Source organism: Mustela nivalis (genome assembly GCF_964662115.1).
Source record: "Mustela nivalis genome assembly, chromosome: 9".
Taxonomy (NCBI): Eukaryota; Metazoa; Chordata; class Mammalia; order Carnivora; family Mustelidae; genus Mustela; species Mustela nivalis.
Window position 1 is genome coordinate 70,187,872 of NC_139028.1, and position 26,053 is coordinate 70,213,924.

At 38.8% G+C, this 26,053-nt stretch overlaps 1 protein-coding gene across 4 annotated transcripts in view; it reads right to left on the reverse strand.

Moving 5' to 3' along the window:
- Positions 1-26,053, reverse strand: part of RIC3 (RIC3 acetylcholine receptor chaperone) — a 62,390-nt gene that overhangs the window by 35,497 nt on the left and 840 nt on the right. The gene's annotated exons all lie outside the window — the stretch shown is intronic.

Genomic DNA, 26,053 nt, shown 5'->3' on the forward strand with positions numbered 1-26,053 from the left:
GAGGCCACCATTTTTATTCCGTCCTCCAAAGCTGTATGGAAAACTTTCAGGGAGCAAAAGCTACCGAGAGCAAATCCAAGCAGACTGCTTAGCCTGGCCCCTGGCAAGGGTGGTGCAATCCCACCTCGGGCAAAGACATTTGAGAATCACTGCAACAGGCCCCTCTCCCAGAAGATCAGCAAAAACATCCAGCCAAGATCAACTTTACCAATCAATGAGAATGGCAAAACTCCAGAGTTAGGGGAATACACACATAGAATTCACGGCTTTTCCCCCATGATTCTTTCGTTTTTCAAAGTTTAAATTTTTTAATTTTATTTTTTCCTTTTCTGTTTTTTAATTTTTTCTCTTTCCTATTTTTACAAACATCTTATCAGTACCTTTTAAAAAACTTTTTTCATTTTTATAGACATATTCTATCCCTTCTTTGTATTTAACCTTATTTTTTGTATACATGTTAAGTTTTTCTGTCTTTAAAATTTTGGGATACAGTTTCTTCTAAGAGACCAAAATATATCCTAAATCTAGTGTATGGCTTTGTTCTAGTCTCCCTCCTGTTTTTAAAATTTTTTTCAACCAACTTATCTAATCAATTCCTTTTTAAAAATCTTTTTAAATTTTCACCTTTATAGTCATATTCCATCCCTCTACTGTACTTACCCTTATTTTTGAATGTATGTTTTTCTCTCTTTAAAATTTTGGGAGGCAGTTTCTTCTAACAAACCAAACTACACCCAAAGTCAAGTGTGTGGCTCTGTTCTGTTCACCAGCCTGATGATATATACATATTTTTTTCCTTTTCTTTTACCCCCAGTTGCGGGTCTCTTCTGATTTGTTTAGTGTATTTTTCTTGGGTCGTTGTAACCCTTTTAGCATTTTGTTCTCTCATTCGTCTATTCTTCTCTGGACAAAATGACAATGCGGAAAAACTCACCTCAAAAGAACAAGAGGCAGTACTGACTGCTAGGGACTTAATCAATATGGACATCAGAAAGATATCGGAACTAGAGTTCAGAATGACAGTTATAAAGATCCTTGCTGGGCTTGGAAAAAAGCACAGAGGATACTAGAGAATCCCTTTCTGGAGAAATAAAACAACTAAAATCTAATCAAGTTGAAATAAAAAGAAGCTATTAAAGAGGTGCAATAAAAAATGGAGGCTCCTACTGCTAGGATAAATGAGGCATAAGAGAAAATTAGTGATATAGAAGACCAAATGATGGAGAATAAAGAAGCTGAGAAAAAGAGAGATAAACCACTGATCACGAGGGGAGAATTCATGAGGTAAGTGATACCATAAGATGAAACGATATTAGAATAATTGGGATCCCAGAAGATGAAGAAAGTGGGGGGCAGAAGGTATACTGGAGCAAATTATAGTGGAGAACTTCCTTAATTTGGGGAAGGAAACAGGCATCAAAATCTAGGAGGCACAGAGAACTCCCCTCAAAAACAACAAAAATAGGTCAAAACCCCATCATCTAATAGTAAAACTTACAAGCTTCAAAGATAAAGAGAAAAATCCTGAAAGCAGCTTGGGATGAGAGGTCTGTAACCTATAACAGTAGAAATATTAGATTGGCAGCAGACCCAGCAGGCAAGAAAGGATTGTTCTGATATATTCAAAGCACTAAATGAGAAAAATATGCAGCCAAGAAATACTATATCCAGCTAGGCTTTCATTGAAAATAGAAGGAGAAATAAAAAGCTACCAGGACAAAAAAAACTAAAAGAATTTTCAAACACCAAAACCAGCCCTACAGGAAATATTGAAAAGGGTTCCTCTAAGTAAAGAGAGAGCCTAAAAGTAACATAGATCAGAAAGGAACAGAGACAATATACAATCACCTTACAGGCAATACAATGGCACTAAATTCATATGTTTCAATAGTTACCCTGAATGTAAATCAGCTAAATGCCCCAATCAAAAGACACAGGGTATCAGAATGGATTAAAAAAAGAAAAGAAAAGACGCATCGATATGCTGTCTGCAAGACACTCATTTTAGATCCAAAGGCACCTCCAGATTTAAAGTGAGGGTGTGGAAAAAAATTTACCATGCTAATGGACATCAGAAGAAAGCTGGGGTGGCAATCCTTATATCAGATGGATTTATCTAATTTAAATATCTAATTTATCTAAATTAGCCAAAGACTCTAATAAGAAATGAGGAAGGACACTATATTATACTTAAATGGTCTGTCCAACAAGAAGATCTAACAATTTTAAATATCTATGCTCCTAACATGAGAGCAGCCAATTATATAAACCAATTAATAAAATCAAAGAAACACACCAACAATAATACAATAATAGTAGGGGACTTTAACACCCTCTCACTGAAATGGACAGATCATTTAAGGAAAAGATCAATAAGGAAATAAAGGCCTTAAATGACACACTGTATCAGACGGACATCACAGATATGTTCAAAACATTCCATCCCAAAGCAACAGAATATACCTTCTTCTCCAATCCACATGGAACAGTCTCCAGAACAGATCACATCCTGGGTCACAAATCAGGTCTCAACTGGTACCAAAAGACTGGGATCATTCCCTGCATATTTTCAGGCCACAATGCTTTGAAACTAGAATCCAACCACAAGAGGAAAGTGGGAAAGAACTCCAATACATGGAGGCTAAAGAGCATCCTACTAAAGAATGAATGGGTCAACCAGAAAATTAAAGAAGAATTGAAAAAATTCATGGAAACAAATGAAAATGAAAACACAACTGTTCAAAATCTTTGGGATATAGCAAAGGTGGTCCTGAGAGTTAAGTATATAGCAATAAAAGCCTTTCTCAAGAAACAAGAAAGGTCTCAAATACACAATCTAACCCTACACCTAAAGGAGCTGGAGAAAGAACAGCAAAGAAAGCCTAAACCCAGCAGAAGAAGAGAGATCATAAAGATCAGAGTGGAAATCAATGAAACTAGGAGCTGGTTATTTGAGAGAATTAATAAGATTGATAAATCCCTAGCCAGACTTATCAAAAAGAAAAGAGAAAGGACCCAAATTAATAAAATCATGAATGAAAGAGGAGAGCTCACAACCAACATCAAAGAAATACAAACAATTATAAGAACATATTATCAGCAACTATACACCAGCAAATTTGACAGTCTGGAAGAAATAGATGCATTCTTAGAGATATATAAACTACCAAAACTGAACCAGGAAGAAATAGAAAACCTGAACAGACTCATAACCAGTAAGGAGATTGAAGCAGTCATCAAAAATCTCCCAACAAACAAGAGCCCTGGGCCATACAGCTTCCCAGGGGAATTCTACCAAACATTTAAAGAAAAATTAATACCTATTCTCCTGAAACTGTTCCAAAAAAATAGACATGGGAAGAAAACTTCCAAACTCATTTTATGAGGCCAGCATCACCTTGATCCTAAAACCAGACAAAGACTCCATCAAAAAGGAGAATTACAGACCAATATCCCTGATGAGCGTGGAATCAAAAATTCCCACCAAAATAGGATCCAACTGTGCATTAAAAGGACTGTTCACCATGACCAAGTGGGATTTATTCCTAGGCTGCAAGTTTGGTTCAACATCAGCAAATCAATCAATGTGACGCAATACATTAGTAAAAGAAAAAGATCCATATGTTACTCTCAATAGAGGAAGAAAAAGCATTTGACAAAGTACAGCATCCTTTCTTGATCAAAACCCTTCACAGTGTAGGGATAGAGGGTACATACCTCAATATCGTAAAAGCTGTCTATGAAAAACCCACGACAACTATCATTCTCAATGGGGAAAAACTGAGAGCTTTTCTCCTAAGGTCAGGCACATGGCAGAGATGTCCACCATCACTACTGCTATTCAACATAGTACTACAAGTCCTAGTCTCGGCAATCAGACAACAAAAAGAAATAAGAGGCATCAGAATTGGCAAAGAAGAAGTCAAACTCTCACTCTTTGCAGATGATATGATACTTTATGTGGAAAACCCTAAGGACTCCACTCCAAAATGCTAGAACTCAAACAGGAATTCATTAAAGTGTCAGGATATAAAATCAGTGCACAAAAATCAGTTGCATTTCTATACACCAACAACAAGACAGAAAAAAGAGAAATTAAGGAGTCAATCCCACTTACAATTGCACCCAAAACTGTAATACCTAGGAATAAATCTAACCAAAGAGGCAAAGAATCTGTACTCAGAAACTATAAAGTACTCATGAAAGAAACTGAGGAAGACATAAAGAAATGGAAAAACGTTCCATGTTCATGGATTGGAAGAACAAATATTGTGAAAATGTCTATGCTACATAGAGCAGTCTACACATTTAATGCAATCCCGATCAAAATACCATCAACTTTTTTCAGAGAAGTGGGACAAATAATCCTAAAATCTATATGGAACCATAAAAGGCCCCAAATAGCCAGAGGAATGTTGAAAAAGAAAACCAAAGCTGGTGGCATCAAAATTCCAGACTTTTAGCTCTATTACAAAGCTGTAATCATCAAGACAGTATGGTACTGGCACAAAAATAGACACACAGATCAATGCAACAGAATAGAGAGCCCAGAAATGGACCCTCAACTCTATGGTCAACTAAATCTTTGACAAAGCAGTAAAGAATGTGCAGGGGAAAAAAGTCTCTTTAACAAATGGTGTTGGGAAAATTGGACAGCCACATGCAGAAGAATGAAACTGGACCATTTCCTTATATGACACACAAAAACAGACTCAAAATGGAAGAGAAACCTCAACGTGAGAGCCAAATCCATCAAAGTTCCCGAGGAGAACAAAAGCAGCAACCTCTTTGATTTCAATCACAGCAACTTCTTCTTAGCCATATCACCAAAGGCAAGGGAAGCAAGGGTGAAAATGCACTACTAGGACTTCATCATGATCTAAAGCATTTGCACAGCAAAGAAAAGAGTCAACAAAACCAAAAGACAACTGACAGAATGGGAGAAGATATTTGCAAGTGATATATCAGATAAAGGGCTAGTATCCAAAAACTATAAAGAACTTAGCAAACTCAACACCCAAAGAACAAATAATCCAATCAAGAATGGGCAGAAGACATGAACAGACATTTCTGCAAAGAAGACATCCAAATGGCCAACAGACACATGAAAAAGTGCTCAACATCACTTGGCATCAGGGAAATACAAATCAAAACGACAGTGCGATACCACCCCATACCTGTCAGAATGGCTAAAATTAACAAGTCAGAAAATGACAGGTATTGGTGAGAATGTGGAGAAAGGGGAACCCTTCTACACTGCTGGTGTGAATACAAGCTCATGCAGCCACTCTGGAAAACAATATGGAGGTACTTCGAAAAGTTGAAAATAGAGCTACCCTATGACCCAGCAATTGCACTATTGGGTATTTACCCCAAAGATACAAATGCAGCGATCCAAAGGGGCACATACACCTGAGTGTTTATAGCATCAATGTCCACAAAGCCAAACTATGGAAAGAACCTACATGTCCTTCAACAGATGAATGGGTATAGAAGATGTGGTATATACACAATGGAATACTATGCAGCCATCAAGAAACCCAAAACCTTGCCATTTGCAATGATGTGGATGGAACTAGAGGGTATTATGCTAAGTGAAATAAGTCAACCAGAGACAGACAATTCTCATATCATCTCACTGATATGAGGAATTGGAGAAACAAGACAGAGGATCATGGGGGAAAGGTGGGAAAAATGAAATAAGATGAAACCAGAGAGGGAGACAAACCATGAGACTCTTTTTAAAAAAATTTTTGTTTTTTAATTTCTTTTCAGTGTCCAGAATTCATTGTTTATACACTACACCCAGTGCTCCGAGCAATACGTGCCCTCCGTAATACCCACCACTAGGCTCACCCAACCTCCCACCCCATAAGAGACTCTTAATCTCAGGAAACAAACTGAAGGTTGTTTGAGGGGAGGGGGATGGGAAGAGTAGCTGGGTGATGAACACTGAGGAGGGTATGTGCTATGGTGAGTACTGTGAATTGTGTAAGACTTATGAATCACAGACTTGTATCCCTGAAACAAATAATACATTATATGTTAATAAAAAAAAAAGAATACCATAAACAGAGCTAAAATAGATGACAGAAAAGGAAAAGCTCCTGCAACATCCAAAAGTGAAAAGAGATAAGGATTGACATGAATTGACAATTGACAAGAATAGACTAGGAATTTCTACAATTTGAAATAAAAGTCACAAGAAACCAACAGAAAAATGGTCAGAAGTTATGGGTAGGGAACCTATAGAAAAAGAAGCTGAAATGATTAGCAAGTAAATGAAGAGATGATCAAATTCAAAATAAAAGCAATGAGTAAAATATAAATTGAAATAATCAGATAGCATTGCTCATACCGATCTGAAGGGCAAAAATTAGAAGGGTGGACAATAGCAAAGGCTAGCAAAGACACTGGGAAGACAGTAAACAGATACAACCATTCTGCTAGGATATCTTAGTGACATCAAGTATGTCTGTATCCTAGGTGATCCAGTGATTCCACTCTGGTGGACCAATTTCAGAGAAATTCTCAAAAAGGATGGTCTATGTGAAAATTACAGACTTTATAGACCCTTGTAAGAATGTTCGCCGTGACAGTAATATAGCAGGGAACTTGAAGTAACTTTGATTTCAGTAACTGGAATAATGGAAAACATGGAATTCTATATAGCTTTTAGAAATCACACTTTAGATGTACCTACAGCAACATGAATACATCTTAAAAAGCATGACATGAGTAAAAAACAAATACCATTATGTAACCTGAAGACATCATAATTATACAATATATTGTTCAACCAAATATGTAGGTATGGGGGCATAAACACAGAGTAGGTACATATGAATGGGAAAGAGAATGGGCATGTGGATTGAAAGTAAAGGGTTAAAAAGAAAAGAACAAGAAAGAAAAATTGCACTCGTGATGTTAACAAGGGGCTATAAACTGATGATTACCTTTAAATCAACTCTGTTTCTGAAGAAAGAAAGAAAGTGGGTGGGTAGGCAGGGAGGTAATAAAACAGCTAGCACTACTAGGTTTAGAAGCTGCCTTCTACCTTGTATCCCTCTCTCAGCCAACTCCACTCCAATAATCCTCCTTTCCCTCCTAATACTGATTTTGGAGGACATGAAAATTACAGGAAGAAGTGCTTTTTAAGAGGACAGCAACAAAAGCAGAGCTTCAGATGTAGAAGGAAACCAGGTCAACACTCCTCATTCTGGGTGCTGGTGACTATGTAGCTATTAAATTGTCAAGGATCTTAATATAGTAAATGGTGAGTAATGGCTTTAAGACTATAATGTACCTTCAAAATATGCTTAGCCAGCATCCAAGAAGCTAACCTTTCTCTTGAGAGAACTGGATATATCAGATGGCTAGCGTTCAATAAACCAGATTTAATATATATAGTAATATACGTTATTGAACTTCATTACATTGTACTGAGAATACAGTCTCCAAAACTTGGTATAAAACAAAAAAATTAGAAATAAAAGTCTGGTAATGGCACAAAAAGTATTTTTTTGCATTTCTAAAATTAAAAAATGAAAAGAAAATGATGACAATTCTAACCACTACCCATCTCTCCTCAAAACTTTTATAGACTGTCAGCCAGGAAGATTTACAGGACACCTATTTTTTTAAAAAGGTGTTTATTTATTTATTTATTTGTCAGAGAGAGAGAGAGAGAGAGGGAGCGAGAGCGCACTAGCAGGCAGAGAGGCAGGCAGAGGCAGAGAGAGAAGCAGGCTTCCCACCAAGCAAGGAGCCTGATGCAGGACTCGATCCCAGGTCACTGGGATCATGACCAGAGCAGAAGGCAGTGGCTCAACCAACTGTGCCACCCAGGCGCCCCTACAGGACAGCTATTATATTCAGGTCTCTATGCATAGGTTGGAGTGAGTCACAAATAAAATAGAAACAATAGTTCCCACATTGAACCATGCTTTTTAAAAAATAGTATATTCAAAACAAACATGAACAAAAACAGACAGGGTAGCATAGACCTTATCACTAGATCGAAGAATGCAAAGAGAAAATAAAGAGGAGTCAAATGGAATCAGTCACTGAAGGGAATGAGACACAGAATAAAGAAGCAAAAGCATGCCAAGAGGAAAGAAGAATTCTGCAACAGATAAGAGATGAGAACAAAGAAATAAGAACAAAGAATAAAGAAGGCTAACTACCAAATTAGTTTGGTTCCATTTGGGGAAGTAACAAGAGATAAGAAGAGGGAAGTAGAGGTGGAGGGTTTAAATGCTAATGTGTGGTGGATAAATTTGATACTAGGGTCTAAGATCAGGGAAATGATCTTAGGGTACCTGAAAGGGATTAAAGCTAGCATTTGAGTACAAGGCCTAATGCAGAGAGAAAGGGGTTTGAGAAAGCAAGAAGGCAGTAATTAAGCTCTGAGATGTTAAGGGCCTGAGGTGCTGGCTATGGCTATAAAGAGGAAGCAACAGATCCAAGAGCTCTGAGCATGGAATGATGAGCAGCATTGAATACTGAATAGCATATAGAACTAATGAGGGAAAGGGTCAGAAAACCCCAAGGTTAGGAGTTTAATATACTAAGAGAAGATAATGGAAAAACTGGGTGGGCTTATGACAAGGGGAAGACTGAGTACACATTTTTCACATGCTAAGTTCCAAGTGTTGGTGGCGCATTCAGAAGAACTTTTTATTAGGCCACAGTTAGGCTTGAGAAGAAAACCTAAATGAAAAGTTAATTAAAAAAATAAAATGAATGAACTATTCCCATATTAAAAGTGTTGTGGGGGGGGCACCTGGGAGGCTCAGTGGGTTAAAGCCTCTGCCTTCAGCTCAGGTCATGATCCCAGGGTCCTGGGATTGAGCCCTGAATCAGGCTCTCTGCTTCCCTTCCTTTCTCTCTCTGCCTGCCTCTCTGCCTACTTGTGATTTCTGTCTGTCAAATAAATAAATAAATAATAAAAATTAATAATAAAAATTTAAAAGGATTACCAAGGAAGTAGAAACAATCATCAGAAGTTATTACCAAAGTCATATGCCAATAAGTTAAGCAACCTAGATGAAATGGATGCACTCCTGGAAAACTATAACTCCCAAAATTGAACCGGGAAGAAAGTGACAACCTGAATAGACCAATACCTAGTAATGAGATTGAAGCAGTGATGAAAAACCTCCCAAAAAACAAGAGCCCAGGACCTGACGGATTCCCTGGGGAATTCTACCAAACTTTCAAAGAAGAAATAACACCTATTCTCCTGAAGCTGTTTGAAAAAATTGAAGCAGAAGGAAAACTTCCAGATTCTTTTTATGAAACCAGCATTACCCTGATCCCCAAACCAGGCAAAGACGACATCAAAAAGGAGAATTTCAGACCAATATCACTGATGAATATGGATGCAAAGATTCTCAACAAGATCCTAGCAAACAGGATCCAAAAGCACATTAAAAAGATTATTTACCCTGACCAGGTGGGATTCATCCCTGGATTACAAGGATGGTTCAATATTTGCAAATCAATCAATGTGATAGAACAAATCAATAAGAGAAGAGAGAAGAACCACATGGTCCTCTCAATTGATGCAGAAAAAGCATTTGACAAAATCCAGCATCCGTTCCTGATTAAAACACTTCAAAGTATAGGGATAGAGGGAACATTCCTGAACTTCATAAAATCTATCTATGAAAGACCCATAGCAAATATTATCCTCAATGGGAAAAAGCTCACAGCCTTCCCACTGAGATCAGGAACACGACAAGGATGCCCACTGTCACCACTCTCATTCAACATATTATTAGAAGTCCTAGCAACAGCAATCAGACAACAAAGAGAAATAAAAGGTATCCAAATCGGCAATGAAGAAGTCAAACTCTCTCTCTTTGCAGATGACATGATTCTTTATATGGAAAACCCAAAAGACTCCACCCCCAAACTACTAGAACTCATATAGCAATTCAGTAATGTGGCAGGATACAAAGTCAATGTATAGAAATCAGTGGCTTTCTTATACACTAACAATGAAAATGCAGAAAGGGAAATTAGAGAATCGTTTCCATTTACTATAGCACCAAAAACCTTAAGATACCTGGGAATAAACCTAACCGAAGAAGTAAAGGATCTGTACTCGAGAACTACAGAACACTCATGAAAGAAATTGAAGAAGACACAAAATGATGGAAGACCATTCCATGCTCTTGGATCAGAAGAATAAACATTGTTAAAATGTCTATACTGCCTAGAGCAATCTATGCTTCTAATGTCATTCTGATCAAAATTCCACCGGTATTTTTCAAAGAGCTAGAGCATATAATCCAAAAATTTGTATGGAATCAGAAGAGACCCAAATCGCTAAGGAAATGTTAAAAAACAAAAATAAAACTGGTGGCATCACGTTATCTGATTTTAAGCTTTACTACAAAGCTGTGATCACCAAGACAGCATGGTATTGGCATAAAAACAGACACAAAGACCATTGGAACAGAGTAGAGAGCCCAGATATGGACCCTTAACACTACGGTCAAATAATCTTCGACAAAACAGGAAAAAACATACAGTGGAAAAAAGACAGTCTCTTCAATAAATGAAAACCACATTGAGATACCACCTTACACCAGTTAGAATGGCCAAAATTAGCAAGACAGGAAACAACGTGTGTTGGAGAGGATGTGGAGAAAGGGGAACCCTCTTACACCGTTGGTGGAAATGCAAGTTGGTGCAGCCACTTTGGGGAACAGTGTGGAGATTCCAAAAGAAATTAAAAATAGAGCTTCCCTAAGACCCTACAATTGCACTACTGGGTATTTACCCCAAAGATACAGATGGAGTGAAAAGAAGGCCATCTGTACCCCAATGTTTATAGCAGCAATGGCCACAGTGCCAAACTGTGGAAAGAACAAATATGCCCTTCAACAGACGAATGGATCAGGAAGATATGGTCTCTATACACTATGAAGTATTATACCTCCATCAGAAAGGATGAATACCCAGCTTTTGTAGCAACATGGATGGGACTGGAAGAGATTATGCTGAGTGAAATAAGTCAAGCAGAGAGAGTCAATTACCCTATGGTTTCACTTATTTGTGGAGCATAACAAATAGTGTGAAGGACAAGGGGAGATGGAAAGAAGGGAGTTGAGGGAAATTGGAAGAGTAGGTGAACCATGAGAGACTATGGACTCTGAAAAACAATCTGAGGGTTTTGAAGGGGCAGGGGGTGGGCGGTCGGGGGAACCAGGTGGTGGATATTAGGGAGGGCATGGATTGCATGGAGCACTGGGTGTGGTACAAAAACAATGAATTCTGTTACGCTGAAAAGAAATAAAAAAACAAAACTAAACAAAACAAAACTAAAATAAAATAAGATCAAAGGTTCTTAACAGACATTTCTCCAAAGAAGATATACAAACGGCCAATAAACACATGAAAAGATGTACAACACCAATAGTCATAAAAGAAATGCAAACTAAACCCACAATGAGATACACTGTATTACACCCGCTAGCATGCAATTAAAAAAAGATAATAAAGTATTGGCAAGGATGTCATACCCACTAGCATGCAATTAAAAAAGATAATGAAGTATTGGCAAGGATGTCGAGAAAATGGAACTCTCATACTCTACTGGTGGGAATGTACAATAGTGTATTCACTTTGAAAAACAGCCTGGCAGTTCTTCAAGAGGGTAAACAAAGTTTCCATATGACCCAATAATTCTACTCTTAGGTATATACCCAGGAAGAATATGCTCACACAAAAACTTGTACAAAAATGTTCATAGCAGCTTTATTCATACCTATCAAAAAGTCCATCAACTGACAATAAATGGGTAAGTACAATGTGGTATACCCATGCAATGGAATATTACTTGTCTATAAAAAGAATGAAGTACTGCAAATGCTACAATATGGATGAACTCTGTGAACAATATACTAAGTAAGAAAAAAAAGAAAGAAAGAAAGAGCCAGTCGTGCAAGACCATTATGTTACGTGAGTCCATGAATATGAAATGTCCAGTATAGGTAAATCTATGGAGACAGAAAGTAGTTGCTTAGGCTGAGGGGTAGGGGGTTGGGGGGAGGGGAAGAAGAGTGACCGCTAATGGGTATGGAGTTCTTTGTGTGTATGTAGGATGGGTGATAAAAATGTCCTAAAATTGATTGTGGTGTGATAGCTGCAGAACTCAGATTATATTAAAAACCACTGACTGTACACTTTAAATAGATAAACTGCCTGGTATGTGAATTATATCTCAAAGTTTAAAAAAAAAATTATCTAGTCTAACCACCTGAGTTCAATACCCTCACCTTCTGTAAGTGGAGGTCCTGACTTTGCTGAATACCATCAAACAGGACTTTCAGTAGTGCACCCAGGAAGCTCATGCCACCTCTGAACAGCTCTGTTAGAATAGCATTCTTTATATTGAGTTAATGAGTGAGTAATGGGAAGAAGAAAGGAAATAAAATGTAGGGTTTCCAACAGCAACACTGACTGTGATGTGGCAAGAAATAGGGAAACGACTAATGAAAGAGCTTGTAGACTGGAATCAAAGAGGAGCCAAAAAGTGGAGGAATACTATTTTCAAAGATGAGGGAAGGAATTGAAGAGTAATGATACAGATAGGCTAGGTGGTAAAAATAGGTTTTATATCACAGGAAAAATCTCAGCATTTTGTATTTCGTATAATATTTCACAGAATTCACTACTGAACAATTAGTGTGCCAGTCACAGAGATTAAAGTGATAAATAAAACAGAAGTGCCTGGGTGGTGCAGTCATTTAAGGGTCCGACTCTTGGTTTTGGCTGTCATGATCTCAGGATCTGGGATCAAGCCCCACCCACAACCTGCTCTGTGCTCAGCTTGAAGTCTGCTTGAGATTCTCTTTCCTTCTCCCTCTGCCCCTCCCAGTTGTGCGCACATGCTCTCTCCTCCTTCCCTAAAATAAACAAATCTTTTTAAAAAATGATAAAACAGAGCCCCTATATTTAAATTAAAGGGTTTACAGATGAGCAATATAGTTCCAGCAACAAGGCAACTGTGCCTTAACCATCAAATCCAATAGTTTTTCCCCTCAGGTCTCACTCTTAAGATTTAACTGTAATACAAGAAAGTGATTATCACATACTACTCATTCAATAAAAATGGGATTAATCTGAATAAATCCTTGTCAAAGTCCCCGGCCTTAGTCTCAACGGCACACCGCACTTCTGGGCTCTTCTTTTCCAACTGACTGGTCTTCCAACCTATTCTTTCTCAGTCTCATGCACAGGTTCTTCTTTAATCTTCTCCTTGAGATCTTTGTCTCAACATGTTTTCAAAGATTTTATTTATTTATTTGACAGAGATTACAAGTAGGCAGAGAGGCAGGCAGAGAGAAAGGGGGAAGCAGGCTCCCTGCCGAGCAGAGAGTCCTGGGATCATGACCTGAGCCAAAAGCAGAGGCTTTACTCACTGAGCCACCCAGGCGCCCCTGTCTCAACATGTTTTTTCTTCATCCTTTTTCATTTGACGAATTCATTCATTCTCATGGATCCATTTTAAGTTCCAAAATGTACAGCTCTAGCTCTTTTTCCCCTCAAGCTTCTGTCTCTTATCTCTAAATTCCGTTAGTATATACATCCTTTTGTTGGACTATCATGTCAAACCTAAAAAATGAAACTCATTTCATCTTCTAAAACCTGCTTTCCTCCTGTGGTTTTGTGTGGTGTTTTTGTTTGTTTGTTTGTTTGGTTGGCTGTTTGTTTGTTTTTTTTAAGATTTTATTTATTTATTTGACAGACAGAGATCACAAGTAGGTAGAGAGGTAGGCAGAGAGAGAGGGTGAAACAAGCTCCCTGCTGAGCAGAGAGCCTGATGCGGGGCTAGATCCCAGGACCCTGGGACCATGACCTGAGCTGAAGGCAGAGGCCCAACCCACTGAGCAACCCTGGTGCCCCAGGGCTGGGTTTTTTTTTTTTTTTTTTTTAATAGAGTCATTCTCTCAGACCTTTAGGCTTAAGACCTCTAACCTCTGCCACCTGTGACCAAGAAAATTCTTGGGATGGTAGGTTAGGGTCAGAATGCTCAATTTGGAAGAGATTTATTTTTTTCCTGTAAAGTTAACTGCCCTCAGCAGGGAACCATTTCAACTCTTGGATCTTAGTACCACCTTTCTTAGAACTGAACCCAGAAAGTTCAGAAATTCAATGGCTATAAAACATTTGGAAATAATTTTTTTAAAAAGAAATTTTTAACTAGACATCTCAAGTGAAATACTCCAAGTGTACAAAAAAGTATAAATGATAATGGATGAGCACTTATACACCTGCCTACCACAGAGATGTAACTGCAAGACATGTGTACTCTCAGAACATCAACTTTATACTTTACTATGTTAAGTATGTATTTACAAACTACATGTCCTGAGTTTTAAAACTTTATTATTATGAACGGACAGTAGTGACAGTCGTATAGCAGTATGAACATACTGAATGTCGCTGAACTATAAACCTAATGGTTAAAATTATAAATTTATATTATGTATATTTTACATATCACAATTTTTTAAAAGACCTTTATATTATATCATACTATACTCATTCTTCTGCAACTTCCTTTTCTGCCATTTTTCTGGGTGGGGATTAATACATGGCCCAGAAATGCAGCATGTTGATTTGATATGTGTAGCTTCACAGTTCATTCACTCAAACTGCCATCTCCTAGTATTTCATTATTACAGTTTATTCACCTCATCCCAAGCTGATGAATATTTAGGTTATTTTCTATTTTTCACTATTATAAATGTTCTACGTTACATGTGTGTTACAAAGAGGATTTATGGCTTTAAAAAAAAATTGTTTAAAATAACAGCTCTAGAGGGGCACTTGGGAGGCTGAGTCAGTTAAGCATCTGCCTTCCGCTCAAGTCATGATCCTGGAGTCCTGGGATCAAGCCCTATGTCAGGCTCCCTGCTAAGCAGGGAAATCTGCTTCTACCTCTCCCTCTGCTTCTCCCCCCACCCTATCCCTCCCTCTCTCTCTCAAATACATAAAAAAAAAAAAAAACAACCAAAGACAAAAACAAAACAAATCAGCTCAAGAGATCAGAGTATTAAAAGATATTAGAACATGAAAACTGAACTTTTCAAAATAGAAAACAGCTGTGTTCACTATCTGCATATGCACTTAAGTATTCTCTAAAATGGGACTTGGCTAAATCTTACTCATTTATTGAACGTTTTCCCCTTATTTAGGTTTATTTAATTATTAAAATTTCACCTAGCATATCATTTAAGCTTGACTACAAACTTAATGTATTTTAAAGAGTGAAGCTCTACTTTCCCTTGTTAACAACCATCCTTATTGCTAAAAACAAAAACTCAAACTGTTAACAAAAGAGCTTTCTGAAAGCAGCATTAAGCCATCTGCAACATTTCATTCTTAAGACAAATCAATAAAGAACTGAATGTGTTTATGTTTGATTACCACAGCTTAAGAATGATCCTTATGGGCCAATTCCTTAAGATACATAAGCTTCTCCCTAAATACTGTGGAAATAATTTTTTTTTTAAGATTTTATTTATTTATTTAACAGAGAGATCACAAGTAAGCAGAGGCAGGCGGGGGGGGGGTATGGGGGGTGGAGAAAGCTCCCCGCAGAGCAGAGAGCCTGACATGGGGCTCCATCCCAGGACCCTGAGATCATGACCTGAGCCAAAGGCAAAGGCTTAACCCACTGAGCCACCCAGGTGCGCCAATACTGAGAAAATTCTAGAGACCAAATTTAATTCAGCCTTACTTAAAGTGGAGCCTGGGACCACAGCTGACTGCATTAGTCTCCTCCAGGGGCCCCTAATCTTGTTACATTCTCCTTCTACCTCAAGCTGCGCTCTGCCCACCACAGCTTTGATATTTTCTGCTAGCTTAACCAGAACTTTACTTCCTCTTTTACCAACCTCCCTACTCCCAAATCAAGCTACATACTGTTAGATACTTGTGTGTCTAAGTTGCTTAGCACAGGGCTTAGTTCATATATCTTATGCATGTTAATTATTACTGTTTTGTTAGGAGTCACCTTCCTAAAGCATAATTCTAGTGGGTCTTGCCATTTCTCCGATCAAAAGCTTTCAGTGGTTCCTACTGAGGACAAGAGACTATTACACAGGAGGCAATGAAGTGAGTAAAATCAGTGCTATCTTCTCAGAGTTATTAGTTAAGATACTGGCTGGGACTCCAACTATCTAAGGGGAGGTTAAATGAACTTTTTTTTTTTTTTTAAGATTTTATTTATTTGAGAGAGAGAGAGAGAGAAAGAAAAAGAGAGAGCGAGCGAGCGTGCACGCATGAGCAGGGGGACGGGCAGAGAGAGAAGCGGACTGTCTGCTGAGCAGCGAGCCCAAAGCAGGCTCGATCCCAGGACTCTGGGATCATGATGTGAGCTGAAGGCAGATACTTAATGGACTGATCCACCCAGATGCCCCTACATGAGCCTTTCTGGAGCTCATCTGCATCATGTATAAAATGGACATAACTGGGGTTGTTAACAAGGATTGTAAAGGGTTATTAGAAGGATTACAGACTAGGGGACCCTGGCTCAGTCTGTTAAATGTCTGCCTTTGGCTGAGGTCCTGATCCCAGGGTCCTTGGAGTGGGCTGCATGTCACAGTCTCTGCTCAGCAAGGAGCCTACTTCTCCCTTTGCCTGCCGCTCTGCCTCCTAGTATTTGTACGTGTGTGCAAGCGCACTGCCCCTCTCTCTCTGTCAAGTAAATAAAACCTTTACCAAAAAGGTTTACACATTATATATCATATACAGTGCACCCTGCATGCACAGTGGGTATTTAACAAATTCTGGTTTTGCCTTCCTGGTAAGCTAAATTTCTAAACAACTAAATTCTATAATCTGGTCCAAAAGTACATCTTCATATTTCTTTCACATTACATACTCCTGATTCAGCCTAACTAGACTTCTTGCCATGCTCTGAGCCTGCCTTGCCTTTTTTATCTCTAAGCCTTTGCTTTTTGCTAACTCCAGTGGTTGTGCTTTTCTCTCCAATTCCACACATCTAAATCCAGCTTATCCTTCAGGGCCCAGGTCAAACATTGCCCACACCCCCTATGCTTTTTCTCATGTCACTCCCATGTACTTGGAACATACCCCTTGAACCTCTTTAATTGCACTTATTAGAACTGATCTTATTAAAAAGTTGTATTTATATGCCTTACAGCCTCTATTTGAATGGACTGAGAAACAGAAATAGATAAAATCTTCCACTAAGTACTATTTCCACCCAATTGTATTCAGTACTGACTAAAACCTATAAATCCTATTAGAGCCCCAGAAAAGATGCGTCCGACAACCAGAAGTGGAGCTGGCCTGGTACTATCAGCTAGGCCTTGGTGTTGATATGAGCTGGCTTGGCATTCAGTTAGGTCTTGGTGTTCTCCTGTTAAATGCGAGCAATTTCAGATCAACATTAAAAAAAGCCATTCTATGACCACCATGGATCAAGACGAAAGAATCCATAATCTGCCTGAACAGAGACAAAACATGAATACTTTCCAAGCTAAAAAATATCAAATAGCCCCCATTCCTAGATAATGAGTGGCTGCTGCTTCATCATGAATTATAAAGTCAGCCTTTCTCTAGTCTGTTCTGCCTTTAGATAAACTCTATTAAGATACCTAGCCACAGAATTTGCCTCACTTCCTGATGGGACCCAGAGCAAAGCCCCACATCCTTAAACCTTCTTCAAAATCACTCAACACATGCGCACATCCTATAATAAAGATTTTCAAACCATCTTACTGCGATGTTGCACACATGCTTCCCTATGGTGTGCATTCTCCCTTGCTATGAGTAATAAATCCAACTTCTTTAATTATAGGCATTCTTTGTGTTCTGTGGCTGAAGAACAAACTATGAACTTCTTGAATAAAAGTCTAGTGTTTTCTCTGCACTTGGGCCTCCTACAGGGTATGCTCTGGGTCTTGCATGCTGTATACTTGCTGAATTGATCTTAATGACTTATACTGGGCCTGGTGGCATTTACTGGAATCTCAAGACCCAGAAAAGTTACTTTCAGGACTAAAAATAATTGTTTACTTCATTATGCTGAGTGGTTTTTAGATATGAGAATAGAAAATGGCAGTTAGGGTGCCTGGTAAAGGTGCTCCACACCCACCACTATGCTCCACACTCACTCCTCCAGAAGTTCCTGAACTTGAAAAAGTAACTAATTTACATGTATTCACAGGCTCTCAAATTGTCTCCTCCCCCAGGTACAGAAGTTGAGAGGACGGGAACTACTTTGGCCAAAGAAAAAATTGGTTGATGAAATGAAAAGAGAACTGTAGGAGAAAGGAACCATGCCAACTCAGTATTTGTGGCAACAAAGTAGGGGTTGTGTGGCACTAGGAAGGCAGAATTAAGTTCTGAAACCCTATGACATGAGACCCTAAGAGGAAAGCTCTTAAAATGTATTGCTGCTTGGGCATTTCAAAAATTGTCAAGCAGATAAGAAAGGCAGAGGGGGAAAAAGCAGATGTATAGGTAATTCTTCTAAAAGAACAGAGAAACAATGAACAAAAAGACACATACGTGAATGAGTGACAAGACTTGGAAGAACCACATGAGGCCAAGGTTCAAAATAAATTAAGATTTACAAAAAGGCTAGCCAAAGCAAAAGGGGCATTTTAGAGCAAAAAAAAAACCAATTTACCTAATGATAAAACATAATGCCGAGCAATTTACCTGATGATAAAACGTAATGCTGAGGAAACAGAACTTCTGAACTTCTATTTTCCTTCTATATTCTCTATGAAAGGAGATACATTTTGGATTAAATGGAAGAGAATCAGCAATCCTAAAGACAAAAAGTTCCAGATGGGTGAGGAGGAAAAGTCCTTCCACCAAGTAATTTGTACCAAGACTAGAAAACCCTGCAAGAAAGGTCATTAGACTAAAAGAAAATTTTAAGCAATTATGTTGATAGAAAGAGGTAATTTTATTTTATTTTTTTAAAAGATTTTATTTATTTATTGGACAGACAGAGATCATAAGTAGGCAGAGAGGCAGGCAGAGAGAGAGGAGGAAGCAGGCTCCCCACGGAGCAGAGAGCCCGAAGTGGGGCTCCATCCCAGGACCCTGGGATCACGACCTGAGCCGAAGGCAGAGGCTTTAACCCACTGAGCCGAGCCACCCAGGCGCCCCGAAAGAGGTAATTTTAAAGAATAGAGTAGGTGACTACTGTTTCGGTTTGCAAAAGGTCTATGGTACACTTTTTACCTACAGAGAAGTGAGCATACTGTAGCTCTTGGACTAGAATCTAAAAAGAATTCTTCAGGAGATTGTGAGGAAGAAGGCAGAGTAGGAAGATCCTCAACTGAACCCGTGGATGCACAGGAAGATAACGCTCTGATCTGTGTGACTAACTCTGAAAATGACCCAAAGACTGGTAGAACAGTGCTTCCACATTTAATCCTAGAGGGAACTGAAGACAAAGGCCACATCAAAAAAGGGCAGAGGAGCAGAGCTGAGATTGGGAAACAAACCCTGGTAAGACTAACCACAAATGGAAAGCATGGAAAAGTTAAGAGGATCAGATCCCACACTAGGCTTTGGAGACCCACACTAGAAAGATGAATCCCCATTAACTTTGGCTTTGGGGGAAAAAAAAATCAGTGGAACTTAATTTTGCTTTTAAAATCAGCAGGGTTTAACTCTAGGTACTTTAAAAATTAACTGGCTTACCTACAGGGAAACCGAAGGGAGACAGGAAACTGAGTCCTTGCCCTAAAGCATAATAAATAACTTGACTTTAAATGCAGCATAGAAACAACAGTTTGAAAGTGCCTGAGGTACAAGTGAAGGAGATGTATTTACTGTTCTGAAAAAATGGACTGGAGGCGCAAGTTATCTTCAGGAGACTCCCACAACAGAAGTGCTAGCAGGCGCCATTTCTCTTCCCTCCCTAAGCCCAGAGAGCCAGACACCTGCAAAAACTAGCACGAACACTCTCCACCTATTCTGCTAGCAACATGTGTGCAGCCCCACCTTCCCCTGCACGGCCTTGGCAGGCATCTCTCCAGAGTGGTTCCAACCCCACCATACCTGAAAACAACCCCAGCAAGGACCAGTGCCACTTCACAGTGAATTCTGCGCTGGGGAGAGTGCAAGCTAACCCCACACACCAGTGCCCCTGCAATTCCAACAAGCCAAGCCTTTTCACTGACCACAAAAGGAGAAGCCCCTGCCTTCTGGTGTGTCTACAACTGTGACAAAGAGACCAAGCGCAGAAATAGAGACTGACTGTGAACACCGCTCACCTATGTTCGAAAACAAAGTGAACAGCACAAAGTGGACAGACCCAAGATGAGCAGCAATCAAAGAGAAAAAAGGGGGGAGGGGAATCAGCTTAAGATTCTAATATACCAGAAGGTCAGCAAGTAAAACGCCAAAAATCTAAAGCAATCCTCAGGCTGCATTACAAGAAGTACAGAGTTTTTAAAAGCAGAGGGGAGGAAGGCAACAGGTTTGCTCCTCCATAAGTTAATGGGTTTCCACTTGCTATTATTTGCCTAGAGGGCTCTGTTGAGATACTTGGAACTACATCACCTGAGGAATGGATGAACTCCTACACATGTCAACAGAGGAAAAAAGACTGAAGAAGGGGACATGAAGCTAGTCTTCAAATTCCTGAACTCACCATCTTTCCCTTTTATCTAATTTCTTCAATTCCTACTTTGGTGAAGGGCATCACAATCTGTTCACCTAAGCCAATAACCTGAGACTAATCCAAAATGGCTCCCTCCCTCTCATCTCCAATTCTACTTAAAAATGGCTCTTGAGGGGCATCTGGGTAGCTCAGTCGGTTAAACGTCACACTCTTGATTTTGGCTCAGGTCATGATCTCAGGGTCATGAGGTCGAGCCCCAAGTTAGGCATTGCACTTAGTGTGGGGTCTGCTTGAGACTGTCTCTCTCTCCATGCCCCTGCCCCCCCACTCATGCACACACATGCACATGCACTCTCTCCCAAATAAATCTTTAAAAATGGCTCTTAAAAGAAACTGAAATTTCTGACATTAAATAAATTTTTAATCATAAAACATAAAAATAAAAACCAGAGAGATATAAAAAATAAAAATAAAAAGAGCTCTTAAAATTGTTCTCCTCCGGGGCACCTGGGTGGCTCAGTGGGTTAAGCCTTTGCCTTTGGCTCAGGTCATGATCTCAGTGTCCTGGGATCGAGCCCCCGCATCGGGCTCTCTGCCTGCCTCTCTGCGTACTTGTGCTCTCTCTGTCAATTAAATGAATAAAATGTTTAAAAAAAATTGTTCTCCTCCCTTTTACCCAATGGTGACAGCCTCCCCTGCTCTACTTCCTCCTTCCTCCAGTACCTTATATCCCTTTGGGAATCTCTCTCAACTTCAGAGTGGTTAATCAGTAGTTAGTCAGCATATTCTTTCTACCCCAAGCACTGCAAGTAACTTAAATTAAGTCAATAAAATGTATGGGTAGGTTAGCAAAAACTACTTAGATAAGAGTAAAGTGGGAGTGAAGGAAGAGTTTAAAAGAAAAGACATGCTCCTTGTCTGGACAATGGAAGGTGAGAGGTGATATATGGTGCTGTTGCAACCATTGTTGCTATCCTGAGAGAGCAGGCAGAGGACAGAGCCAACTTGAGAATGAACTTGGAAGTGAAATGCACACAGAAAATTAGAGCTGGAGCCCTGATGGGACTGTGAATCTCTGGATCAAACAACACTAAAGGCCAGTTCTAACACATTCGCTTTTCACTGACACAAGCAATAACGCCCCTTTTTGTCTTAAGACAGTTAAAGTTAAATTTTTTGTCATTTGTCCTGAGGATCCTAACTCATGAGCTCAACAGCACTGACTTAATGATACTCACGCGATCTCAACTGGAGTACTGCGACCATCTTCTCTTTAAAGAAATCCTCACAATGCAGCTCCTAGAGCGCTGCCAGGATGTCCTTTCTAAAACCAGACTGGAGGTTTCTCTTCTACTTACAAACTTAAAATGGCCTCTTCCACCTTTGAAATAAAATCCAAACCCCTTAAGTATGACAGAAAAAAAAAAAAAAAGTCCTCACAGTTTGGTCCCTGCTGACAGCTCTGGTCTCATCTCTCATCAAAATGAAAAACTTTTCTTCTTCAAAGTACACCAGCAAGAAAGTGAAAACAACCCACTGAACGGGAAAAAAATATTTGTAAATTATATAACTGCTAATAGATTTTTATCTAAAAAGCTCTTAAAACTCAACAATAAAAAGTAACCCAATTTAAAAATGGGCACAGGATCTGAATAAGGCATTTGTCCAAAGATGATATACAAATAGCCAATATACACACAAAAAGATGCTCAATGTCAAAGGTCATCAGGAAAATGCAAATAAAACCACAGTGAGGTATCATTTCACACCGACTAGAATGCATATGATCAAAAAAGGCAGACAATAAGTGTTGGCAAGACGTGGAGAAACTAGAATACTTCCCCCTTGCTGGCAGAAATGTTAAATGGTGCAGCCACTATGGCAAACAGTCTAGCAGTTCCTCAAAAGATTAAAAACAGAGTAATCATATGACCCAGAAATGTCACTCTTCATTCCAGCCACAGTAAAATGCTCATATTTCCAGAATGTATATCCATAAAAAAATAAAAACATGTCTAAGTTTGTATTCAAATGTTAATAGCATCATTATCTATAATAAAAAATATAAACAACCTGGGGTGCCTGGGTGGCTCAGTTGGTTAAGCTGCTGCCTTCAGCTCAGGTCATGATTTCAGGGTCTCAGAATCGAAGCCCACATCGGGCTCCTTGCTGACCGGGGAGCCTGCTTATCCCCTGCCTGCCATTCCCCCTGCGTGTGCTTGCTCTCTCCCCCTCTTTCTGTCAAATAAATAAATAAAAATCTTAAATTTATGTCAATATATATATATATATATATATATATATATATATACACACACACACACACACACAACCCAAATGTCCATCAGCAGAGGAATGGATAAATGTGGTATAGCCACACAATGGGATATTATCCAGCCATTTAATAGTAATGAAGTACTGGGATGTCTGGTTGGCACAGTCTGTTAGGTGGCCTCGGCTTAGATTGGGAGATCAAGGCCCTGCATCGGGCTCCGCACGCAATGTGAAGTCTGCTTGGGTTTCTTTCTCCTTCTCCCTCTGCTCCTCCCCCTCACTCTCTCTAAAATAAACCTTAAAAAAATAATAAAGTATGTATACATGCTATGACATGGATGAACCTTAAAAACATGCTGAGCAAAAGAAGCTAGTCACAAAAGATCACATATTGTAGAATTCCATTTATATGAAATTTCCAGAACAGGAAAATTTATACTGATAGAAAGTAGATTAGTAGTTAACTAGGGCTGAAGGGGGGGTAAGGTGTGTTGGAGGGTGATGGCTAAAGAATGTGGGGATTTTAGCGGGGGGTGGGGGTGGGGTAGAAAAATGTTCAAACACTGATTGTGGTGCACAAGTCTGAATACAACAAACCCCAATGAACTATACACTTTAAATGGGTGAACTGTATGTGAATTATATCTTAAGAAAGCTGATGGTGGGGGAGGACTCTCCTGCTCTAGGACACCAGTAAAACTGACCATTCTAACCGTGACTCCTCACTGTTCCATGCAAGGACTTTGAGTACATGTAACTGACACTTATGCACTTATTTTTTTGTCTTTTTTCCTCTACTAAACTGTAATCCTCAAGAAGAGATTTGGCTCATTTTTCTTAGAATCCATGGTTATCTGTATACTGTGTATACACTATGTGAAAGAGTACATCATAAATATTTACTAAAAGACTGTCTTAAGGGCTATCATGTGGAAAAGGGACTGTACTTGTTTTACATATTCCAATAGGAAGAAAAGTTTCAAGAGTTTTCAAATAACTGGGGTTGTTTCTTTCTCTAAAACAAGGGTTTCAGGGTTCTGTGAATTCTCAGACTTGATACTCAAATTCTGAATATATGTGTAAGTAGTATGTGAATTTTTTTAGGGAGAAACTTTAACTTTCATCAGATTCTAAAAGGGATATATAAACTCAAAATGGTTAGGAATCACTGTTTTTAAAATGTCAGCAAACTGGGACAGGGATTTTAAGTAACTTATTTTTTATTGAAGTATAGTTGACATACGATGTTACCTTAGTTTCAAATGTATGACACAGTCCTTCTATAGCTCTATACATTATTGTGTTCACCACAAGTATAGCTACCAACTATCACAATATGATACTATGACAACATCACTGACTATACTCCCTATGTTGTACTTTCATCCACGTGACTTACTCATTTCATAACTGGAAGCCTGTATCTCCCACTCCTCGTCACCCATTTTGTCCATTCCCCCACCACCCCTCCCATTTGGCAACCATTGGTTCTCTATATTTATGGGTCTATTTCTGGTTTTGTTTGTTCATTTATTTTTTAGATTCCATATATAAGTGAAATCATATAGTATTTGTCTTTTTCTGACTTATTTCACTCAGCGTAATACTCTCTAGGTCCATCCAAGGGCAGAGAGTTTAGTTAGCAAAATTTCAGTTACTGAAATATATCATTCAGGAGAAGTTTTTTCTTGTTTTTTTTTTTAATTTTTTATAAGCATATAATGTATTATTAGCCCCAGGGGTACAGGTCTGTGAATTGCCAGGTTTACACACTTCACAGCACTCACCATAGCACATACCCTCTACAATGTCTATAACCCCACCACCCTCTCCCTACCCCCTTTCCCCCAGCCCCCTCAGTTTGTTTTGTGGCATTAAGAGTCTCTTATGGTTTGTCTCAGGAGAAGTTTTTCCCTAGATTATATCCTTTGGTAACTAAGGCAAAAAGAATTCACAATATTAGTAGCTTCATAAACTTGAATTATTCACTTAAAAATATTTATCAACTGCCATTTTAGTCAAGTGCTAAAGAAACAGTGGTAAAGGAGACCAAGCCACTGCCTTCACGAAAATTACATTCTAGAAGGTAGACACAGAAAAAGACTAAATAAGAACATTTCATATCATATAATAATTCCTTCAAGAAAGAAAATAGAACAACATGGAGGAACAAGGAAGAATGGGGGTCAAGTTATCTTAGCTACCGTTGGTAAGGAAAGTCTCTGAGAAGGTTACATTTGAGCAGAAACTTGAGTTACGAGAAGGTAGCTGAGGGAAGAACACTCTAGGAATAAGGAGAACAGAAAGTGCAAAGATCCTAAGATGAGAACATCAAAAATCAGCTCTTAAATTCTCAAGGGAAAGAACTGTTTAATCTCTGTACAACATTCAGAAGAGTATCTCCTACTCACATTCAATAGAACTTACAACATAATTCAGCATAATGTAATTCAGTTCAGTAAGATACTGTTTTAGAAAAATCTTTATTGCTCAAGATCATCATGAATTAATCTTCAAGGCAGACAAGGCAGTATCATTAGACAAAATTAGTAAAACCTCTGGGATTTTGTAATAATGCAGAAAGAAAAAAAAATAACGTGATTTTTTAGAAGTCTCTTCCAGGTAGATAGTTTTTACAAGTATAAAGTTTATCAAGCACATTCTCTCAAAAGAATTCTCGGTTCAATCTGTCCTCTACCCCTAGAGCTTAGTGCTTCGCATCTGCAGTATTTCTATGATGTGCAAAAGAGTGGAATTACAGTCAGAGTGCAAAGATTACAGGGAAGTGGATTTCAGTTCAAAAGGAGCTGTCCAGTCATCGAAAAGCTGAACATTAGTGCAAGTGTTTGGAGACTAAAACCATCCTCAAGGGTATTACAGAGATAACCTACAGGAGAAAGTTACCAGTAGAACTTCAGGGGCTACATAGAATTGTTCTAGTTCCTTCTCTCAGCCTGGACATCCATCCCTTTACACCTGTTATGTAAAAGCCCCTGAAAGCGACCGAAAAGGTGGATTTGTAAACACCACATACACCATAGCAATAACAAAGATTTAGCAAACACTTGAGGGGAATGTAGGAATTCTTTCGTCTCAGTAATTGAAGTTTGAATTAAAATCTTCAAGTTGTATTTAAAAAGG